Here is a 12694-nt window from a genome sequence, read left to right on the forward strand (position 1 = left end):
AGTCCCACTCCCTTCAAAATCCCCATCACTTTCATCACCATCCTCACTGATGACCTAGGCATGGCTCCCAGTTGGCTGATGTATAAAATGGAGAGTTTGGACCAGAGAACTTCAGGTTTCCTTCTCTTCTATCAGTGTGTGAATTCTGTGATACAAGCAATTATTGATTGATGGATTCACTCACTCATTCACTGAGCAAGCATGCCTTTGTGTGGTGAGTAGATGCCAGGGCTTGTTCTGGGTTTTACAAGTAAAGCAGCAAACAAGAGAGATGAAGTTCCTGCCCTCGTAGTGCCTACATTCTAGTGAGGAAAACTAGACAATAACCAAGTAAACAAGTAAAATAGATAATAATTGTCATTCATAAATTCTATAAGAAAACTCTTGCCAGGTGTCCTCGTGAGAGTGACATCGCCTTTAAATCCTATTGTGGCAACCCCTGATATACCACTGTGATACTGGGGAAGACAGGGCAATCTGGACATCCAAGCTACTTCCTTAAGATCATCCAACTTTTGGGTGATTATCCAAGATGTTTCGCTGCAGATGCAGCAGATCCACCTGCCCTTCTGTGGGAAGGCTGTGGTGCTGATGTGTGAGAGCCCTATCAAGGGCAAGGACATCCAAGAGTATCTGTAAAACAACCTGGCCTTGGAGAAACTGTTGTCTTGTATCCAGGGAAAATGGGCCTTGTGCTCACCAAGAAGGACTTTAGTGAGATCAGGAATATGCTGTTCCCAACATGGTGCCAGCTGCCACCTGGGCAAGTGGCATTGCCTCATACAAAATCACTATGCCCACCCCGTACACTGGTTCAGGGTCCAAGAAGACGTCTTTCTTCCAGGCTTTAGGAATCACCACCAGGATCCCCACTGAAATTCTGAGTGATATGCAGCTAATCAGAATTAGATTGGAGACAAAGTGGGAGCCAGGGAAATACACCACTGGAAATGCTGAGCAACTTCCCCTTCTCCTTTGGGCTGATTGTCCAACTGCTACTTGGCAACAGCAGCATCTATAACCCTGAAGTAACTGACATCACAGAGGAAACTCTGCATTCTCACTTCTTACAGGGTATCTTGAATATTGCCACCATATTTCTGCAAAATGGTTTCCCAACTGTGGCATGAGTACCCTATCTTATCATCAATGGCCACAAGCAAGTCTCGGTTTTGTCTGTAAGGGCTGATTATACCATCCCACTTGCTGTACAAGTCAAGCCTTCTTGGTTGCTCCATCTGCATGTGTGGCTGCTGCCCACGTGGCTACCATCGTCACCACTGCTCCTGCTGCTGCCACTGCCCAGCCAAGGTTGAAGCAAAGGAAGAATCAGAAGAGGGAGATGAGGATATAGCATATGAGATTTAGTCACTTTGACTAGTCACTAAAAAGCAGCCAACTCAGCCAGTTGTATTTGTGAAACAAGAAAATAAACACTTACTTCTCTTCTTAAAAAATCTATGAAAAGCATAAAGGGGGTATGCCCAGGGTGAGAGTAAGTGTATTTTAGGTAGTAAAGTGAAGTCAAAGAATGAACCATGACACTCTCCAGCAAGTAATGGTAGAAACTTCAGGCTATTTTCACCATTTTGGGAAACTCTATGCTTCCACCTGTATAAGTAAAATGATTCCTAGCTTTTGGTTGAAATCATAGACATTTGACTTGGTATCATTAATTATCTTATTCTTCTATTCAAACAAATTAGTGCTCTTGATAAGCAAAATCTGGTAGAAATAAGAAAAAATGAATTCTTACCTAGCAAGATATTGGGTGGCTATTTGTGGGATATATTTGAAATGAAATATTTGAAACCACTGTCCATAATGGATTTTTTTCTGTCTTTACAATGGATCCTGTAAGCTCTCCTATCATCCAAAGGAAAAATATCACCTCTGTTTTCAACTTAACTAATACTCAACCATGCTGAAGGTGATTTTTTGGTCCATGGATTTACCAGTTTCCCACTCTCTCTTTCCTTGACCAAAGTTATTTTATTATGATTCTACCAGAGACTGTGCAAAGACAGAGAAAATGTATTTGGTGAAATTTTAGCCTTGAAAGCAGTTTTTCTGAGGGCAAAGGTAAGAGAAGAAGCTGAAACTGTTTGCTTGAATAAGGTTTAGGAGAAACATTTAATTTCAGTTACTTCAGGCTTCCCCATCTCTTCAGGTATCCAAGCATTCATACAGCAATATTCATAAAGAAGCATTTTGTATCTCTCCTAGATGCCAAGGATATCAATGGATATACCATCTGTGTCTCCAAAGTGTGTATCACCTAGTGACCTAAAGAGTGTATGAAATAATTCAGTGATAAAATATATGTCTGAAATACAGGTTAGATCTTACATGGAATTCATCAGGATCGAGCTGTAACAAATAATTAAAAATTCTTGGTGGCTTAAGGCTACCAAAGTGTCTTTCTCATTCATGCCGCTTGTCCACTGAAGGTTAGCAAGGGTTTAAGGGTAAGTTGGAGGAGCCAGCTCTTCATAAATAGTCAAGGACCCAGTCTAATAATGAGTCATCATCTTGAATATTACTGGCTGCCATACCAAAGGGAAAAGAAAGCTCTGCAAGATTTCAAACAGGTTATTAAATCCTCTAGCACAGATGTGATGCATGTTTTCTATTGTAACTCATTGGCCAGACTAGTTTCAAGGAGCCACCCACACACAAGGGCCAGAGAGTGGAATCCTACCATGTTCAGGAAGCAAGGAGCACTGGAAATATTTTATGAACAATGATGATTATAATAGGTATAAAAGAGCCTGGAGACCAGGTTTCTGGCTTCAAGAAGCTTGCTTGCTAAAACAGAATTTGTTTCATCAAATAAGAAACTAAACTTTCTACCTTCTCCTTAAAGGACAAATTTCACAAATTTTCATTGGATATTATCAATTTGATCATTTAATTGTGTAGTTAAACATGTAGGTTCCCTCAGCAGAAAATGAGGACAATAGATGGAGCAATGTCATGGGTTTCTTGTAAGGATTAAGTAGAGCTATACATATAAGCAGCACAACAGGGCCTGGCCCCATGGCATGCCCTCCATTTGGGAATCGTGGTTTTACTGTGGTGATGGTAGCCATGGTTTTTCCTCAACTCCCTCTTCTCTGTTCTTTGGCTTCAATGATACATGATTTTCTGGTGCTTATTTTAAACTTTTATGTTCCTACTCAGTGCACCAAAGCTTCAAATTTTTTTCTCCTGTGTTCCACCAGCTCAGCATTAGTTCAGACCCTTATCTTTCCTCACTGGACTATTCCAACAGTCTTTTGAGAAATATCCCTGAAGGAGTCTGTGCCCATTCCACTCCATTCTCCACACTCATATGTGATTCAGGAACAACCCCCTCCCCCCAGAAACTCCCAACATGTCATCTCCTGATCCAAACTTTTTAAGGGCTTCCTGAAACAAAAGTAAAGACAGCTACCTTTAGCTTCCAGCTCCTTGTAAGTGCATCCTTTACGATCACTTTCAAATGTTATCTACTAAATGTTACCCACACATTCTCCCTGAATTTTGTCCACACTTTACTATATTGAGCAAAATTTTCTGCATAGTTTGTTGTTTAGGTTGTAGAAAGGTCTTAAGTTTCTTTTCTTTCTTTCTTTTTGTTATTTTGGGAAGCTTTTAGCTGCAAGTAACAGAAAACTCTGATTCAAATGTCTTACACCACAAAGGATCAATATGTCATATATCAAGAAATCGGAAACTTGAATGGGTTTAAGATTAGTTGACAACGTAACCAGGGGCCCAGACTCTTTGCATGTTTCTAGTCCACCATCCTCAGTGTACCAGTTTGACCCGTTCATGAGCAACCCACATGTTGCAAAAACGCACAACCAACCAGATCATGTGAGAGTGCCAAAGGAGCAGCAGCCTGGAGCAAGGGGTTCAGCAGTGATGGATGCAAGACAGTGATGGCAACCATAGTTCCAATGAAGAAATAAAGACAGGGGGAAGAGGGCCTTTGTTCATATTGGAAATTTAATGATGCCCACCTCAAAAGACATGTTTAGATCCCAACCTTGGTCCTTTCAGTATGAAGCCATTTGTAAATTTGAACTTTAAGATGTTATTAATAAGCTTTGACCAAATTGAATGAGGATGGCCTTAATCCAATATAGCTGAAGTCCTTTGGCACAGGAAGAGACTGCACAGGACCATTGACAAGCCGGATATTAGTATATCATAGAAGAAAATATAGAAGACACCATGTGTTTTGCCATGTGACAAAAACTCCAAGGAATCCCAAAGTTGCTAGCCAGCCAGAAAATAACCCCAGGAGGAAGCAAGTCTTCAGACTTCAAAACCCTTTGCTCACCTACTGCTTGTCTGATTTTAAGTGAAAATCCAAAGGAAGACAGTTGTCAGCTGAGCTATTGACAATGAAACCACAGGAGTCAATAACCTTCAAAGACATAGCTATAGACTTCACCCAGGATAAGTGGGCATTGTTAAACACATCCCAGAGAAAGTTGTTCAAAGAAGTAATGCTGGATAATACCAATCATTTGGTCTCAGTGGGATATCAGGTCTTTGAAACAGATGTGCTTTCCCAATTGGCACAAGGAGAGGCAGTGTGGCAAGAAGGAATGGAATTTCTCCAAAACTGGAGCTCAGATAGGAAAAATGTTTGTAAAAAGCAAGAACTGATATTCATGCAACTTACTTGAAGAAAAGACACTTCTAACATCATGTCATTGCAGATATCTCACACTCAAAAGAATTCCTTTAAATGTAATTATTTGTAAGAAGATTCCACTCTCAGATCCACAGTGAATCTATATGCATTAATACCTGTGAGAAAGAAACCATAGTTAAGCAGACCACCTACAAAAGCCCTTAGTCGGGGCGGGCCACAGTGGCTCAGCAGGCAGAGTTCTCGTCTGCCATGCCAGAGACCCTGGTTCAATTTCTGGTGCCTGCCCATGCAAAAAAAAAAAAGAAAAGAAAAAGCCCTCAGTGACCAGTCATCTCCTAATAAACATAATCAGATTCACACTAGAAATGAATTATATGAATGCCATCAAAGTGCCAAAGCCTTTATTAAAAGCTCTGGCCACAGACAATGGCCATACAATTCAACAAACCATATTCATAAAACATATGAATAAACCATATGAATGCCTTCTATGTGGGGAAAGTTTCATTAAATTTTTTTACCTTAGAAGACACAAGAGCACTCACACTGGAGAGAAATGTTATGAATGCTATACCTGTGAGAAAGTCTTCATTTCTTTTTCTGCCCTCACATGACATGAGAGAATTTACACTGGAGAGAAACCCCGTAAATGCCATCTATGTGGGACAACCTTCAGTCAGTCTGCTTATCTTGGATGACATGAGAGAACCCATACTGGAGAGAAATCCCATGACGTCATCTATGTGGGAGAGCATTCACTGAAAGTTATGCCCTTAGGTGACATGAGAGAATACACAGCAGACAGAAGCCATAAATACATAAGGAAAATGTTAATTTTGCTGTTCTTAGACCACATGAAATTATTCAAACTTTAGAGAAATTCTCAGTGTCATCAATGTGGGAAGACTTTAAATCAATATTCTGACTTTAGATGGAATGAGAGAACTCACACTATATGTATTTTGAATATGCAAAAGACTTCAACCATAGCTTTAACCGTCAAACACAGCAGAGAACTCACATACTGAAGAAACATTGTTTGTAATTAATATGGTATTGATTGTAATTAATATGGTAGTGCCTTTAGCCATCCATACTATTTCTATTAATAGAAGGAAACTCGCACCAGAGAGAGTTTGTGTGAATGTCATTAATGCAGCAAAGCCCTTAGTAGGTGGTCTGATACATGAGAGAACTCAATAAAAATCTAATGGAAGTGTAGTGTCCTCATCTCCCACTCTCGTAAGCAAGCTTGAGAAATTACACATGAGGAATTCCATGAACTTAATGTAGGAGAGAATGAATTTGCAGTTTGTCCTTTAAGGAAAATAAGTGCATTCCATAGGAGTGAAATGTAATTCTTGTGCATACCATTCAGTGAAATACAAACCTTGGTTTCCTAAAAAAAAAGAAAAAAGAATACTCAAATTAGGAATAACCATAAAAACATGAAATAAAGAGGGAAGTCTTTATTAGGTGGATGATACCCCTTGGGGGAGATCCAAAAATTTCATACTGGAAAGTGTTTTCAATGTAAAATCACAGGAAATCTTTTTTTTTTTTCAGAAATTTGTGAGGTTGTGACATGAGTTATTGTGTTTCTGTGAGGGACAGTGTCTGAGGGGATTGAGCAAGTTATTGATATTTGGTGGCTGAGTTATGTAAATCATTGGTGGAAATATTATTTGTGTAGGGGTAGAATGTGAAATCTTGATTTTGGAGTTTTCTAGAGTAAGTGAATATGTTTCTGTTATTGCCAAAAATAAAAAAAAAAAAAAGAAGAATCACAACCAGGCATGACAATTTCTAGTAGACCATATCTGGTCACAACCACCCATGAGGTAAGCATTATTATTCCCAAGTTTAAGCTTTCTTAAACTTGGGCTTAGACAGGTGAAGTGACTTGTGCCAGATCACACAGTGATTAGTGGTAGAGGCAGAATTTGAATGCGCATTTATCTGGTTCCAGAGTCCAGGCTCATAAACACAAAGTTCTATTTCTCCCAAAAAATGAGAGCAAATAAATTTGCTCTGGAAATCTGACAGGAGGATTTACAAAGCTAATATTTTACTCACACTCTGAGAACTGACTAATTTTCTAAAAGGAAAGAACAATTAGAAACATTGGTTGTTAGGGTTTTGGACTTCTGTCAACAGCCACAATCAGCTATAGTGACGGTACCCCAAAACACTGAAAATGAGCTTACATTACACAGGTATATATACATTTCTTCATCTTTCATTTCCATTCAGAACACAAACTCAATGTTTTCACTGGTTTGATTTTTCGTTTTTTCCTTTACATTTTCTGTTAAATGTTTTAAAATATATTTTATTATAGCAGTTGTAGGCTTACAGAAAAATATGCAGAAAATCCAGAGGGCCCATTTACACATGCACACACACACACACACATGCTCACACACACAATTTACCCCATTATTAACACTTTGTATTAGTGTGTATTTTGGCTACAGTTGACAAAACAATATTATTATAATTATACTTTTAACTATAGTCCATAGTTTATACTAGGGTTCATGCTTTGTATTATACAGTTCTTTGTTGTTGCTTTTTTAATTGATTCTGATTATATCATATATAATTGGTTCTGGTTATACCATATATAATTGGTTCTGGTTATATCATATCGTAATTAATAAATATGATATATTAATTAATAATTTTAACCACATTCAAATATATAATTTGGTGCCTTTAATTATATTCACAATGTTGTGCTACTGTCACCACCATTCATTATCAAAACTTTTCTATAATCCCAGAGAGATATTCTGTACCAACTAAGCATTGACTCTCCATTCCCTACTCTACCCCAGCCCCTAATAACCTGTATTCTAGTTTCTCACTTTATGAATTAGCATCATCTAATCATTTCATGTAAGTGAGATCATATAATATTTCTCTTTTTGTGTCTGACTTATTTCACTCTACTTGATGTCTTCAAATTCATCCAGTTATAGTATGTATCTGAATTTCATTTCTTTTCATGGCTGAATAACATTCCCTTATATATATATAGGCCACATTTTATTTGTCTGTTCTTCTGTTAATAAATGGGGAAAATTATTTGTTGTTTCATGGAGTTCTGACCCACCAAATTGTGGGATCTTTTGATTAAGTGGTTTCCATGGAGATCTGTTTCTACCCATTCAAGGTGGTCCCTTACTGGAGTAAGAACCAACAGAGCCAAGATGAGCCCCAGACACTTGGAGATGCAGAAAGAAAACACCCCCAGGGAAACTGTCTGAAATGAGAAGCCAACGGAGCAGCAAATGCCAACCATGTACCTTCCCAGCTGACAGGAGCATTCTAGACCCATTGGCCTGTTTTGAGTCAAGGTATCTTTCCCTTGATGCCTGAGTTTAGACATTCTAATGGCCTTAGAACTTTAAACTTGTGGTTTAATAAATTCCTTTTTCAAAAGCCATTCCATTTCTGGTATATTGCATCTGGCAGCTTTAACAAACCAAAACACCATCCTTCCCACCTCCCACGCCACATGTTCTTCTGCTTTGATCCAGAACAAATTTCAAATCCCACCCAAAGAACACATGCCTTAAAAATACAGGAGAAGAGGATTGCTGAAAGACAGGAGCTCCTGCTTCCTGGCTTATCAAACTCAATGGAGTCATCCCTCTATATCTAAACCAGGAGGGCTTATGTGAGAGTGCTAATTAAATTAATTAATTAAGTTCACTATTAAATAAATTAGTAGTGAACTTCTGGAGCACTATGTTAAGAATGCTTCTGAGGTTGAATTCAGATAGGAGTGCTGTGCTACTTTACTAGTGAAAGACTAGGAAAAGGGAAAGCTGTAGGATATGTTCCATGTAATTTGCATCTTTGATTTAGGAAACAGAGCACTAACTTTTGGGTCAAACTGTCAAGCACCTGAAGCCTGTCTCTACCATTTCACTAGTTGTGTGGTCTTGGGCAAGAGAGTTACCCTCACTGAGTCCTGGAAAACTTTGCCATTGAATGGATGGTCCCCTTACCCCAACTCTTGTGTCTGCGTACTGTGATTCATTCTCTGCACCTGCCCTGTTAGGTACCCCACCCCACTGGTTCTGGTAGTCCCTTCTCCTCCCACACATTAAAGTCATGGCCAAAAATCAGTCTCATGTCCATCTCTCCTCACGCCTGGAGGACACACCTCTGCTTCTCAGGGTGGGAGGATTCTTCCTTTATGCATGTGAAAACTCTTTATGACACCACAATAATTCCAACATACGTTAGACTGGACAGCAAGAGATCTGAGCCTCATGTGGTCCCCCACTGAAGTGACAGCTGCTGCAGCAGGTCTCTAATGTGGCTTCCAGAGAATGCCAAGGTGTTTGGAACACAGGTGCACCGGCAGGAGCCTCGGGCAGGGCCGGGGCAGGGGAGGCAGGCCTCCAACTCCTGTGTCTCCACAGTCCCTCCCAGCCAGGTTCCCACAACAAGGAAAGAGCACGGGACCCAAGAGGTTAGGAGCCACACCTCACTGTGTTGCATCTGAAAACCCATGACCATCCTGCCGAGCCCTCCCTCCATTCTTCCAGACACGCATGGCCTGCTACGGTGCTTCCTGCCAAGGCCAGCTTCCCTCCCACTGCTCAGAGGCGAACCTAGCAAAGGCGTATCCCCTGGTCCATCAGAAGTTCAAGGTTCTGGGCCTGGCGGGATAGAAGGAGGGAGAAGGAGCCCATTGCAAGCAGATATCTCTGGGGAAATGAAGGTAAAGCATCTAGGAAAATGGGCCCCACTACCAGAGGAAAGGAGCTGCCTCCAGATCAGATACCAGCACCGGTCTCTGGACAGGGGCAAGGAAGGGGCGATGAGTCAGCAAGGATGGGGTTTACACCAGAAGACCCAGCAAGGCTGAGCACGAGAAGGCCCTGCTGCTCTCTGTTGGGTGCTGGTCACTTCTACCTTATCATTTAGGGGCTGCACCCACAACGACAAGAATCATCCATCTGTTCTTTTCTTGGAAGACTGGACAACCTCATTAGCTCGCTGTTAACCTGTCAGATCAGCAAAAAGTGGGAATTGTGGACTATTTTAAATAAATATCATTTCATTACTTGCAAAAAGGTACTGACATGCATATTATGTGACCAAAGTGTCAGACACATTCTTGATTGGATATCTGTCCAGATATGTTGTTATTTAATATGTCTTATTGTAAAACCAAATACCTTACGATACAGAAAAAGAGAGAAAGGGAGATGGGAGGGAGGGAGAGAGATAGAGGAAGATGTTCCCCAGGACAGAAGGTTTATATCAGTGGGGGGAGCTGGGACAGGAACACATGCAACCAACTGTCGGTAAAATCCATCTGCTATTTCCTTGCGTAATAAAGTGGCAAACTGCATGAAACACCACAAAGATGAAGAGACAGAAGGTCTGAGTGGCTGGTGGTTGGGAGTAGGCTTCACGGCAGGAGGAGCCTTCTTCCAGGTGCTGAAGGTCTATACGGCGCTCTCACCTAGAATCACGAGCCCTGGAGGGTCCAAGGATGTCTTTGAGCCCACAGAATCACAGGCAAATATAGTGACTATACAGATTTTTCTAGAAAGAAGTCTTCTCTTTTACCATATTCCAGACAAGTACTTGGTCCAAGTTAATTAAAGAACACCTGAATTATGAAAATAGGGAGAATGCATGGGGCTGAGGGGCATGGGACATGAGCAGGGGTGAGAGTTGTAGGAAACAGAGCACCCCTGATGTGAGGTATATTTTGAGTGAGGTGGATTTTAGGTGAATGGGGCTGGGGTGGAGGCAAGAAGTAGCAGTGTGAGGTAAAGGTGGATCCTAAAATATTCTATGAACTTTAGGCTTGAGCATCATAAGTAAAAGGAAGTGCCACGATGAAATCAGTATTTACAGAAGCTGCATCTAATCATAGGAAGCAAGATGGCATAGGAAGCAAGGCAAGAGAGAAGGAAATTATCTGCAACCAAACGTGAAACTGTGAAGGTTTGTTTCTCTAAAATTAAGGCATAACAGAATTTTGTTGTTGCTGTTATTTATAACCACAGCTGCAGTCTAGAAGGGGTGGCTTCTGTTCAGTGGAAACCCTTTGACCTTGCCAAGCACCCTAATGACCTTGGGTGTGTGCAGTTGTTGTCTGTCAGCTCCAGATCCTCCTTCTAGACCCTTCCCCAGTCGTGGAGTTGAGATGCTGCGAACCACGTTTCTGCTCCACCACCTGCTCTCTGTTGGATCCCACCATGAGGGGAATCAAGGGGGAGACTGCAGGACTCACTCCTTCTGTCTGTGTCTTAATCCTCTGGACACCCCCTGCCCCCACCCCCAGCAACACTTCTGCACCCCATTGATGGCTTCCTGCCCACAGCAATGGCTGAGCCCAGCTGAAGTCTTTCCAGCACCTCAGAGTCATTTTCATCATGCACCAGCCTCAGAGGTGCCAGCACCTGTACAAGTCTGGATCCCAGGCCCCCGGAACCCACTTCTGAGCTCAGAAACACCAGCTCCAGGTAAGAAGTGCACTTTCCTCAGGCTCAGAGCCCCAGCTAGCTCCCCAGAGCTCCCCTTCAAGCTTCTAAGGCCTAATAATGCCCACCTCTTCCCTTTGCTCTCCCAGCCGCAGGGTGGTGGCTCTCCCTGCAGCGGCTGCCTCTGGTTTGCCTTAATGAACTCTTTGTCTTCTAGGCAGTTAGTTCTTGGTACCAACTTCTCTCTGTTAAAATGGCTGGTGTGGATTCTATCTCCACTTGGATCCTGACTCATAGAAAACCTGAGATTTCTAGTTGAAGATTCCTGAGTTGTTCTGAATAATAATAAAGGGAGAAGGGGTGCATGGGTGGTTCATTAGTAGAATGCTTGCCTTCCATGTGGGCGACCCCGGTTCGATTCCTGGACCATGCACCTAAAATAATAATTATTATTATAATTATAAAGGGAGAAGAATGTCAGGGTTCCCCAGCAATCCAGGGGGGGAGGGTGGGAGAAGTAGCCAAAGGCAGGGAGAAGAGGCACCCAGAAGACAGGCTGCCTGCAAGGACCCAGGAGAGGAGCAGGGAGCATTTTAGGAACTGCAGTGGCTGCCCCTCCAGTCTAAAGCATCTGTCTTGCTTCTCGCTGGAGTACAACTCTCTCTTCCATGTTTCCTTCCAAACCTTCTATAAAGTCCTCTACATCGCATGCAGCCTGAGAAAAATAGTGAAAGCTCATTGCTAGTTTTAAAGTTCTTTTGGAGAAGTTTGGAGTACAGACGTGATGCCAAATAGCATCCTATTAATTTTTACACTTCTGGGGACTGATCATAACCCTACGTATAGCTGTTGACTAAAAGCAAAATGAGCCGTTTATCCAGTCAAGTCATCAAAGCAATGAGCACCCAAGAATTCCTAGAAGTCGCATAACTTTTCAACTCATGAAAAACACCCCATATTCATATCTCTGTGTTCACTTTGAGAGTCAAAGATGTCAGTGCATCCGTGTTAGGTAATGACGAAAGAGAATATTTATCTCTACTTTCAGAAAGAGATGAAAGCTGTTTTGTCTTTTTCTAAAAAAGCACTTTTTTTTTTTACTCCTAAGAATATTACAGCTCACAAAATCTCATATAACTTCTTACAGCAACTATTTTACTGTTCAAGGAGACCCTTTATTAGGTTTATTCTTTCTTGTGTATGTCTCAGCTTTAAAAAGTGATGGCTTTGAGCTAGTTTCTGCTCTCCATACCTTATTATAACCTGGCTGTGTGTCGGGAAGCCCAGGATGGTGGCTTTCGATGAACTTTGCTTGAAGGTAAAACCACAGAGGAGGGAGAGACGGACGGTGGGTGCCGGGGCAGTGCCTCCCGGTGCGGGGGGGCGGGGGGGGGGGGGGGGGCGGCGCGGGATCCTGGCCAGTCTGCTAGCTCCTATTCCCGGATCCCAGCACTCAAATGTATGTAGTCCTTACTGGGGCCCTGGCACCCTCCCTCAGCAAGACAGGAGAAATTTAGAGAGACAAAGCCTGTAGGAACAGCAAAGACGACTTTAAAAGGCAGTCTGGTCAATCAAATTAAAA

The 12694-nt window shown here is 41.8% G+C and overlaps 1 pseudogene; it reads left to right on the plus strand.

Annotated features, from left to right (window-relative positions):
• The first annotated feature begins 201 nt into the window (after window positions 1–201).
• LOC143682778 (large ribosomal subunit protein uL10 pseudogene) lies at window positions 202–1368 on the plus strand (annotated as a pseudogene).
• Window positions 1369–12694: the final 11326 nt, after the last annotated feature.

The sequence above is a fragment of the Tamandua tetradactyla genome, chromosome 1, assembly GCF_023851605.1.
Source record: "Tamandua tetradactyla isolate mTamTet1 chromosome 1, mTamTet1.pri, whole genome shotgun sequence".
Classification (NCBI taxonomy): Eukaryota; Metazoa; Chordata; class Mammalia; order Pilosa; family Myrmecophagidae; genus Tamandua; species Tamandua tetradactyla.